Consider the following 12,094-nt stretch of genomic DNA (forward strand, 5'->3'; position numbering starts at 1 on the left):
TCTCTAATCTCTCAAAGTTGAAAGAAACTGGGTAACAATGAACCATAAAAAAACAGCTATACTGTCTTAACAAAAATAATCACATTAATCTTCCTTCTGATGTTTTTTAAAATTAAAAATTTTTTTAAATATTTATTCATTTTTGAGAGACAGAGCACAAATGGAGGAGGGGCAGAGAGAGCAGGAGACACAGAATCCAAAGCAGGATACAGGCTCTGAGCTGACAGCACAGAGCCTGACATGGGGCTCAAACTCACAAACTGTGAGATCATGACCTGAGCCAAAGTTGGACACTCAACCAACTGAGCCACCCAGGTGCCCTGTCTTCCTTCTGATTTCTTATCTTTGCAAAGGCCACCACCATCTACTGAGTAGCCTACACCAGGCATCTAGGAACGGTCCTTTTCTTCCCCCCCTTTTCTCATTTATCCATCATTAAATCCTCTTCTATTTCTTTAACCTTTTTAATATATACCTCTCTACCTCAGGTCTTCATCATTTCTCTTCCAGATTATTGAGACCATCTTCTAACTAGCCTTTTTATGTCTAGTCACACTATATTCAACTTTCTTATCCACATCTTGATATATTTATCATTAGAAAAGAAAAATCTTACCGTGTGATTCTCTTGCTAAAAATTCCTTATGGCTTTCTTTTTAATTTTTCGCCATCTGTCCTGCTTGCTTCCTTGGTATTTTATTAAAGCTCCTGGTTCAGAGCAGTCACTCAATAAATATTTGTGGAAAGGAGGAATGATAGAGAGAAAGAAGGAAGGAAGAAACTTAATTTTATTTTACTCTAAAGTAAAGTCAGTCAGGGAGATTAAGCTACTACAGGAAGAAGCCTTAAATTAGAGAAACTCTCTGAGCTTTTTTATTATATAAATATATAAAACTGGCTTGGATCTAAGTGGCTAACACACAAATGTGGATTTTTATAAACTACTGTTCACCAAAGACTATGGGACTTCCTTAAAATTTTACGCAGAGTTAGAACAACTACTAGTTCACAGAAATTTGAAGGAATACAAAAGAACAAGAATGAAGTTGGTTCTTTCTTATAGCCTATCAAGTCAAACTTTCTCAGTAAGTTGCTTGAAAGTATGTGTGTGTGTACACCCATATGTGCAGATCTCTGTATATGAGTATGGAAGTGTGGGTATGTGCAAGGTTGTTATTTCCAGTCATCCTTTTAGCTATCAAGTTTTTAATGTCCAAATAAAATCAAATAAGCCCTCAATTTCATATAATTTTCAGCATTTGATGCCCTCCTCCTTTATTCTCAAAAATCTATATGGGATATTTATATATATGCTCCTTTGGTCTTTTTTGTTCTTTTGCTCTTCACTCTTTTTCTTCTGAATTTTATTTTCTTACCTTACATTTTTGACATACAAAATGCTATCCATAATTAATATATATAACTTGATGAGTTTAGTAATAAGTATACACCCATGAAATGAGTTTAGTAATAGGTATACACCCATGAAACTCAACAGAGTCTGCCATAAACCTGTCCAACAGCTCCAAGCTTCCTGCCATCCTCTTCATAATTGCTTTTCCCTCTTCCTTCATGTTTATTTTTCATCTCAGTTCTGGTGTTTCAACTGCGTGAGATTGCTCTTTAGTGCCCCAAACTACGAATTCAATTTATTCTCTTTGAGTTTTCAAGGAACCACTAAGAGTGCACTTGTGGGTAAAAAATGAATTTGCTGAAGTTCTGGTAATAATAGCTAGGAAAAGAAAGTGAAAGTTCTAAACCCTAATGATTAATCCTTGACCCTTTATCCCCTCCAGGCTTTTATCTCACAAAATGAGTGCCATTCTTTCCAGGATCACCTCATATTGGTTGTTTCCTTTTTAACAACAACATTATTAATATTAATAATAGTCATTATTATTTCCAAGTTATCCGCCAAAGTATCCCATGAATGGGATAATATAATAAATAATGATTATTACTATTAATGATAGTAATAATAATGCTCTAAAAATGTTCATCTCATAATTTGCTTATGATATCTTAAACTTGGTGAGCTTGACTTGCCTTAAGATGAGACCCACTTATCATTATTCTAAATCTGCATTTATTCTCTTATTTAACTCCTTAATCCATGAGGAATTTACTTTGTATGTTGTATGAAAAAACTTTTTAAAAACAAATGGTTGAAACATTTTCCTAGTTCCATATATTTACTAAATTATTCCTTACTCATTTGTTCTGAAGGCAGTTTCTCAATTTTTTATTCCATTTCTTTGATTTATCTGGCTTTTCTCAAATCAGTAGCTCATAAGTACTGTTTTCTAATTTTGTTTTAATATTGGTATAAATTTTTTCTTCTTGTCACTGATTATTTAGGTTCTCAGCTCCTCATCCTTTCAAATGAACTGTTAAGTCATTTCATTAATTTCCATAAAAACATCTATTGGGCCCTTAGATATTTTATTAAACTTAAATATTAATTTAACAGAATATGAAGTTTTATTTTGCGATCTTGGCAAATGGTTTGATATTCCATTTAGTTAAATCTTGTAATTAAAGTCCTATATATCTTTATAACAGTTTTTTAAATATGGAATGCCTCACGCATCTCCGTGACATCCTTGCACAGTGGCCATGCCAATCTTCTCTGTATTGTTCCAAGTTTAGTATGTGTGCAGCCAAAACGAGCACTATCATTATAACAAATTCTGACGTGCTTCTGACATTTCTCCAAATTGCCGTTTCTTCATATTAGACCCCTTCCTTCAGAGTTAAGAACACTCCGTTCTGTGGTACTCTCTCCAGTGTAGAATTCTTGAATTTTCATTTGAGTAAAACCAGAGATTATGGCTCTTAACATGGTGATCATCTGCTTTTAGTCAAGTCTGTCACTCAGCAGATATTTCTTGATTATTATATTTTAGGTACTGTTTTAGATGCTGCATATACATCAATAACAAAACATCTTGGTAAATGCCTTGATACTCTATTTAATGTTACATTCTAGTGGCAGTAAATAATATAGAATGGTAGCTCATGATAAGTGCTATGTAAAAAGGAATAGAGCAAGATAAATAGGATTTAGAGTGCACAGTGAGTAGAATAATTTTAAATAAGGTGGTTATGGTGTGCCTTAAGGAAAAGACAACACTTGTCCAAAGACTTGAATAGTTAAGATGAGCTATGTAGACAGAGGGTGGGGTAAATGCTCCAGGCCAAAGAGATGATACAAACCCTAATGCACGGCTGTGCCTAATGTACTCAAGAGTAAGCTGGAAGGCCGGGATGGCTGGAATATAGTGAGCTAAGGGGACAAAAGGAGATGAGATCAGAGAGGGAATGCAGAAGGTAAATTGTATAGGTCTTTGTAGGTCTTTGTATTGATTTTGGCTTCAATTTTTAGGAGACAAGAAGCGATTGGAGGATTGGGTCGGGGAATGACAATCACATGTTAAAGGACTCATTCTGACTTCTGTGCTGCTGTTAGGTAATAGGGGGCCAAGGATGGAAACAGGAAACCAATTAGGGGAACGTTGCTATACATGATGCTTCCCTGGGTCAACAGAGTAGCAGTGCAGTAACAAGAAATGGTTAGTTTTAGATATATTTTGAGTGCAAAGTAAAAGATATTTATTTCTGGGTTGCATTTCCCCACCACCTCCTTTTTAAAAAAAAAAATGTTTTAAATGTTTATTTATTTTTGAAAGAGAGAGGCGGAGACACAAAATCCCAAATAGGCTCCAGGTTCCAAGCTCTCAGCACAGAGCCTGATGTGGGGCTCCAACTCAATGAGCCATGAGATCATGACCTGAGCTGAAGTCAATGCTTTACCGACTGAGCTACCCAGGCAGCCTCTTACCTTTAATTAAAAAAATATATATATTCATTTTATAAGTCTCTGTTGGTGACCTATTAAATTTGGCTTTTTCCTACTTGNTGTCAGCATTCAAGAGTCTCTCATGGTCTTGGGTTCTCTTATTAATAGAATTTTTTCCTCTTGGACTTTATAGAAATGCAATTCTTTTTTGAAAATATTGAAAATTTTATCTTAAAGAGCTATGGTGCAAAAAAGAAGTACTGTCTGGAAATCAAGAGCATGTGATTCCTGTCCTGGCTGTGTTACTAGTTTGCCATGTGATCTGAGATAATCCTGGAATTCTTGACTCTACAATGAGTTTAGAATAAATGATCAATACAATTCCTTTGAGCTTAAATATTCTACCCATCTACAATTCTGTATCTGTACATTGGTCAGGAGAGAGTTAAAAGTAACTGAATAATCTTCATTTGAGTTCCATGAAATATCAACAGATTGATTTGCCATAGCTGAAGAATTTTTAAGAGAAGAAATATGAAGTTTCCAATAATAAGCTTTTAGTATTTTGGCAGAGGGGTGGGGAAGGTGGTGGGGAGGGGATGGGGTAGTCTTTCTACTGACATTGCTGGCAAGTTTCTCTCTTTGGCAGCAGAAAGGGGCCCTTGTCTTAATGCTTGACTCAATGGGGACTGCTTTGTCTTTGTAATCCTGCATTTACAACCAAGTTCCCACTTTTTCTTTTTCTTCCCATCTGTGAGAGGATTTTCCTAGGAACTGCCTCTTTTTAGAATTACCCTTCCTTATTTCAGTCCCACACTTTCAAAACCTGATTTATTGTGGTTGTGTCACTGTTTTATATATGCACAAGGGAGTATTTCCATTCACCTTTTTATCTGTTTCACTTAACGTTTCTCTGTATTTAACACTGTTCTTGAGATTCCTTTGCAGGGCTACCAGGTCCATCCCATGTTGCCTCCACTGGGACATATTCTCCATGTGTACCTTGTCTCTGTCTTCTCTTAGATCACATGATACATCTGATTCTGTGTCCTGGTGCAGCCTCTTCCTCCCTGAAGCTGGCTCAAGCTGTTTTGAAACATAGAACAATATTGTTTTCCCCATCTCAAGGGCATTGTATTTATGACTCTATTTGACATTGAGAGATCAGAATTAAGATACTATGAGACCAGGAAATGAAAGGCAGAAATAGGTTGTTCTTGCAAATGGAAAGAAATTCACCCCCACTTTGCCAAAAGCACAAGATCTTTCTAATCAAACATTTGACATCATGACCAGGCTGGGGAAAAAGTGTACCTGTTCAGTTATAATTGGTTCTGCTCACAGAAGTGGATTTCTCATTGTCTGTGCAACTACAGGAAATGTGGTTAATAAAAGCACATGTCAGCCTGACTGGAGCTGTTCTATAAAACCCTGCCAGACCACTCTGCAAAACCGTTATTTCTTATTATGAAAACTAAATCTCAAATCATAGTTAAAAGGTAATCAGTCTTCAAGAGAGTAGTCTGTAGAAGTAAGCAGTAATTCAGATTTGATTGGCAACGTTACGTTTTTCAGGGAATAGTTCAAAATGAGAAGCATTGTGAGAGAGCCAGAAACACAATCCAAAATGATGATTCTCAGAATTTTCTAACATTGGGTTATTGATAAACACAGACAATTTTTAAAGTTGTGCTTTCCTAGGAACCATGATAATGGCACATGGTGGTTTTGTGTACTTCATCTCATTTAACTCTTGTAACACAACCTTGTGATATAGGTATGATTGTCATCAATGAAACATGCCCAAAGTTCCTAGATCTGCACTAAGTGTTGTGGTGGGCCTTTCCCCTGCCAGCCAAGCCCAGGCACCCCTTACAATCCCATGATGCATCCTGGAAAGGGGGTATATGAACGTCTCTAGCAAACTTTCCGCTCTATTGCTCCTTGCTTGATATCCATGTTTATTGTTTCCATCATTGACAAAACAGAGCAATAACACCTTCACCACAGGGGGATTATAAGGACAAAATCCAAAGAAATAACACACATCTTAAAAAAAAAAAAAAGCCCTATCAAAAAGGAATTAATATGACCTCACCTAAAAGCTTGATTTTGTATGCAAATTTTGTGATTTAAAATAAAATCTTTTCCTCTAAGTGAAAGGCATTGTGATTAGGTACATCAGTAACATAAGTTTAGAAGCAAGCACATTTTTCTTTTCATACAAAAATGATGTTGCTGACACATTGTTGGAGAGGCAGGTATTGTATACCATTTTCCTCGTTGGATCTGCATGAATTCTGTAGTTCTGTGTGCTAACCAGGTAAACAAAGATTGTGTTATGCCAATATACCTATATTGTGTATAGGCACCACTACCAACTTTTTTCAGAAATTTACAAGATTAGTGTCCCCCTAATTCTGCTGTGTCTTTTTTCCCAAATAGAGCAGAACTAAATCTCTACATAGTCCTCATTTCACTTGGGAGAATTTTCCTGTTTATTTTTTTTTAATTGTTAATGTTTTTATTTATTTCTGAGAGAGGAGAGAGAGAGGCAGCGTGAACAGGGGAGGGTCAGAGAGAGGGGGAGGTACAGAATCTGAAGACAGGCTCCAGACTCTGAGCTAGCTGTCAGCACAGAGCCTGACACGGGGCTCGAACCCATAAACCATGAGATCATGACCTGAGCTGAAGTTGGACGCTTTACCGACTGAGCCACCCAGATGCCCCAGAATTTTCCTTTAGAATTTAGACCAAGTAATCAGGTGATCTTGATTACAGATTCCTTGGAATTCCTTACATTTCATTTTTTTGTTTTGCTACTTTGCTCATATTAATATTGATGTACATAGCTTATCTGCTTTGTTGGATCTGGTATAGTCTGTACTCCAAATACCATGTCTTGAATGAGAGAGAGAGTATGACTGCTCTCAAAAGATGCTTAATAAGTCTCTGTCTGGGGTTGAGTAAGAGAACACATTTTCATGACACTTAAAAAAATCTCCCAGGGAAAACAATTTGGATTATATACGGAATTTATCCAGCTTTAATGGAAAGCTAAATAACTCTAGGACTTATTTATAGTCTACATACCAATCATACTTCATTTATCAAACCAACCGCCGAGTAGTTGGAATATATAGATATAGGAAAACAAAACAAAAGCAACAAAAAGCAACTGTTATTCAAGATGGGCAGACCATGAAGGTTATTATAGGCCATTCGAAAGGATTCTGATTTTTTTTTTTCTGTGACTGAGATAGGGAGCCATCAAAAAAGGAGAGCAGAGATGTGGCATGGTATGATTTATGCTTTAAAACAATCACTATGGCTGTTGACAGGGTCCTGAATGATTAACATCCACCATGCTCAGGTCATGAAGCTTTGTTTCTAAAGGATATCCTAGATATTAGGGCCATTTTGTTTTCATTTTGGAATGTATTTAAACATATATTTACTGTATCAATGTAAATAAAATCAGTTTTATTTTTCTAGTGTTTTGCCATATTCTGGGTGAATGGGCAGAAGGTAACGAGGATTAAGTAAAGTAACCTGGTTTGACCAGAATTTATAAGATATAAAAATTTATTGCCCATTCAGTGATAAAAAGGGAGAATCTCTGAAGCAAGCTTATTTTTGTTGTATCTTTTCAAGAAAAGATTTAGGAATAAAAATCTTTTTAAAAACCACTTATTTTCAAATAAGAACTACAATCCAAAAATACATTTTAGTTCCATGTTACTGCCAGTAAATGATTACTCTAAAAGTTCAGGTAGTTTAGACTAAGACAGTAATTATGAATGTCATTGATTTCTTTAATCAAAATGTCAATAATGGTCATTTTACTTTTTTCCCATTTACATCAGTCCACCCAATTTTTCATTATTCGATAAGAAAGCTGTATAATAAATCAGTAAAGGTCACTAGACTGTAAAGCTTCACTCCCTATATCTGATTGTTGGAAGGGAATTCTCTGAATGCTTTCATATTCCCTCATGATCCAGACTTTCTGATGAATGACCGCTGGTAAATTTTGTTAAAGGAGGATTGAATAGCAACCATGTCCTAGAAGATACAGATAGTATATTACTTCAGGGAGATTCAGAGACTTCTCTCTCCTGTAGCATTTGCTCATATCCCAGAATAAAAGCCTTTCCCTCTCCAGAGGGGAGGATGGGAGAATGTGCCAGCCAAGCTCTGAGTGTTGTGCTTTTGTGAGTCTGTGGTACAACCCCTCTGTTTGTGCAAAATCATAATTTTCCCCCAAATAAGTAGGCAATTATGTCAATACCATTTATTCAGAATGATTTAGTAGTGAAGCCATATATAGCCTCACCAGTGCTAAGATGCTCTGTGATAATAAAAACATTGTGTTTCCTGTCAGAATATCTTCCTGCCTATGTATGTATGTATGTATGTATGTATGTATCTATCTATCTATCTATCTATCTATCTATCTATCTACATAACACTGTGGCAGGATAGCTTCTTGCATTATAAGTATTGTCTCAGACCCTTAAATTTCAGACTCAACACTGATGTCTTCCCTTTATGAGACTCATGTCACATTAATATTTGTATTGATGAAGGATGAGACTCATTTTATGTTAGTTGTCAAGATATTCTGTATGTTATTTGTTCTCTGTGATACATTCAAAAAAGAGATCCCAGAAATAGTGCATGTATAAACATGGAGTTCTTCACACAAACACACATTTGCAAGACTGTTGAGAGAGATAGGTAAAGACATTTCCGTGGCAGTGGTGGTAGGTTTGAATTTCATTGAAACATGCTTTTATGGATGATGCCATGCAAAGAACATGGTGACATGAGTGCAGCACAGTGTCATGTTGGCATATGCCATCGATTGGTGATTTCTAGAGCTTTTAATCTTCATGAGTAGATAAACAAGGTTTTTGTCTTCTGGGTAAAGGAAGAAGGTGTGGTATGTGGTGTGTATGTGTGTGTGTGTGTGTGTGTGTGTGTGTGTGTGCACGTGCGTGCACATGTGCGCACTCACGCAAGGGTGCTGAAAAGAGTTGGAGATAAATAAAACAAGATAGGGAGGGGCATTAAAATATGGAGACTTAACCTGATATCTTATGTTTTAATTGCCACAATTAGTATCACAAATTCAGGAAGATGCAATGTTAAACAATTGCTGCTGATTGTTTTCAAGAAATGCCTAGTGATAGGGCTGCTTCCAGAGTGGATGAAATCAGGCTCCAAAAGGAGCTTTTCCAGGGAGCTGCCAGATTAATGTAACAGTGACAATAATCTGTGAGAGAACCTTTTTAAAAAATTGTTTTATTGTGGTAGGAAAATTTAACAAGAGATCTACTGTCTTAACAAATTAAGGTTATAATACTGTATTATCAAAAACAGGTACAATGTTATATAGCAAATCCCTAGAACTTATTCATCTTCCTTTACTAAAACTTTATGTCTATTAATTAATAATTCCATTTTCCCATCCTTTCTGTCTCTGGCAACCACCATCCCACTCTTTAAGTCTATGAATTTGACACTATTAGATACTGCATATAGGTAGAATCATGCAGTATTTGTGTTTTTGTAACTGGCTTATTTCATTTAGTCTCATGTACTCAAGATTCATCTATAGTTTTGCATATTGCAGAGTTTCCTTCTCTTTTAAGGCTGAATAGTAGTCTATTGTGTGCACATACCACATTTTCTTTATTCATCCATCTGCTAATGGATAGCTTGTTTTCACATCTTGACTATTGTGAATAGTGTTGCAGTGGGTATGAGAATGCATATATGTCTTTCAGATCCTGATTTCAATAGTTTTGGATAACTCTCTAGACTTTGGATTGCTAGATCACATACTAGTAATGTTTTTAATTGTTTGAGGAATTTCTATCCTGTTTCCTAAGGAGCTCCAAACCCAGAGTTCCCCTTTGGTGGTTGCAAGTCTGCTGGGTTTAGAGACTACTACAGAGCTAGGGGGAAGAGAATAGGATGAAAGCAAGTCAGGATGCTGCAAAGCTCACTGTTATCAAGACTGAGTCATTTTTTTAAACAAAAGCTTCTTGGATTGTTGAAAATATTTAGTTAATTCTAGAGTTCTAAAAAATATTGATTCTAATAATTTTCCCAGTGTTCATGGGTTTTGTGGATGAGTAGCATTTTGTAGATCCTTAGTCCATATTCTTAACTCTTGATCTTGGGCAAATTATTTAACCTCCTTTTTTCCCTCAATTTTTACATTTGTAATACAGGGATAATAATATGCTCAACGTTGTTGCAAGTTTATTTAGGAAAATCACTGAGAATAGTGTGGGGCACACAACAAACACTCAATAAACATCTGCCATAAAGATCAAGTATATTCATTTAAAATACATTAGTTCTGGGGCACCTGGGTGGCTCAGCTGGTTAAGCATCTGACTCTTGATCCTGGCTCAGGTCATGATCTCAAGGTTTGTGAGATAAAGCCCTGCGCTGGGCTCTGCACTGGCAACACAGAGCCTGCTTGGGATCCTCTCTTTCCATCTCTCTCTCTCTCTCTGCCCCTCACCCACTTATTCTGTCTCTACCTCTCTCAAAATAATAAAACTAAAAAATTTTTAAAATAAAATACAATATTAGCAAACCTATCCTTTATTAATTTTTTAAAATTTTGGTATTATATTCATAGCATAAGTCCCACTTTTTTTAAATTAGTTTATTTGGGTAGATAGATTTATAGGTTCTATTCCACAAAGCTTCAGACCACAGCAGTTGTTTTCCATTCTATTACATTGAACATTCCCCAGAGCCTTTTAAAACAATAACCAATGGCCAAGCTGTTGCAGACATTATGATTATAAGCCAGTGAAAACCATACTCAAACAGGGTAATTTTGCCTTTTGTTACCTCAGAAAAATAAACCTGTTTATGTATGTACTTTTGCCAGCATAGTTTATAAAATGGCACTTTTTGAAAAGATTGCTTCAGGGATCAAATACAAAATTTACAATATTTTATGAAATACCTAGAACTCTTAAGGTCATTGATGTCTTTATAAAATGTTTTAAATTTTGATGACAAACAAAGATGCTTCCTTAAGTCACCCTCTACTAAGGGACAATGGATATTAGAAGGGCTCTTTCAGTGCCTTAAATCTCAGCAAACTCTAGCCTGTCTGAGAAAACACATGGGAAGTCCATGAATAAGCTTAATGTATAACCAAAATGGCCAGTTCAGAATATTTAACAATAGTGAGTAATTATGAAAAGTATTTAGTTATTTGCCCTCTATTCTATAGATATATTAAGCATAATATTCATATAATGATCCACTTCATTAAAAATACTCTTTGGGGCTATATTTATTAGTATTCTAAAGGCTCTGAGTTTTGAATAAGCAAGAAAAAAAATGCCTATACTGGTTCATCAGTTGTTCTTCATTTCTAACTGAACTGAGATATTTTAATTACTACAGTTTTTAAAAAATGCTTATTTTTGAGAGAGAGAGAGCACATGCATACATGGGGCACATGCATACATGGGACAGAGAGAGGGGGTACAGAGAATCTGAAGCGACCTTTGTGCTGATAGTAAAGGACCCAACACAGGGCTCAAACTCAAGAAACCGTGAGATCATGACCTGAACCAAAGTCAGACACTTAACCAACTGAGCCACCCAAGCATCCCTAATTATTACATTTTTAAAAATCTTTTCATATAGTAGAAATCACACCAAATCATATCTCAAGGAAAGAAGTATACTTTTCATAAAGCTTTCTGACTTTAAGATGTATCATTCTGAAAAAATAACTTATATATGTATTGACATATACATTTAACCCAATTCCAATAAAAATTCAGCTGACTTCATAAAAATAGAAATTCATGAGCAAAGATTTTTCAAGAATAAGACACAACAAGAATGAACCATTGTTTAAAAATTAAATTGAATGTCATCAGATTTAAAAACTTATTCACTTTTTAAGATATTGTATTAAAAATGAAAAGAAATGCCCCAGTCTAAGAGACAATATCGTATACAAATACAAACCATTTGTATTTATTATACATTAGAAAAAACCTCTTACAACTTAAAAATGAGAAAACAACAACACTAAAAGCAGAAGAAAAAATATTTGACAATTTTACAAAGGAGTCACTCAAAACAGTTGATAACCAAAAAAATTCTCTGCAGTTAAAATAATCATTATCAATAATTAAATCACAATGAGTTACCAAACAGCTAAAGTTAAAAAGACCAATAAGATCAACTTTTGGTTCACTTGTGGAAGAATTGAACTCTAAAATAACTGGTACACTGCTG

At 35.4% G+C, this 12,094-nt stretch overlaps 1 protein-coding gene and 1 non-coding gene across 2 annotated transcripts in view; one reads left to right on the forward strand and one right to left on the reverse strand.

Moving 5' to 3' along the window:
- The window catches only part of THEMIS (thymocyte selection associated), a 179,128-nt gene that overhangs the window by 108,241 nt on the left and 58,793 nt on the right, over positions 1 to 12,094 (forward strand). The gene's annotated exons all lie outside the window — the stretch shown is intronic.
- On the reverse strand, positions 2,567 to 2,673 carry LOC144235851 (U6 spliceosomal RNA). The gene has a single exon (XR_013336334.1). It is a non-coding gene; the product is annotated as a U6 spliceosomal RNA (small nuclear RNA).

The sequence above is a fragment of the Crocuta crocuta genome, unplaced genomic scaffold (genome assembly GCF_008692635.1).
Source record: "Crocuta crocuta isolate KB4526 unplaced genomic scaffold, BGI_CrCroc_1.0 scaffold646, whole genome shotgun sequence".
In the NCBI taxonomy this organism is placed as follows: domain Eukaryota; kingdom Metazoa; phylum Chordata; class Mammalia; order Carnivora; family Hyaenidae; genus Crocuta; species Crocuta crocuta.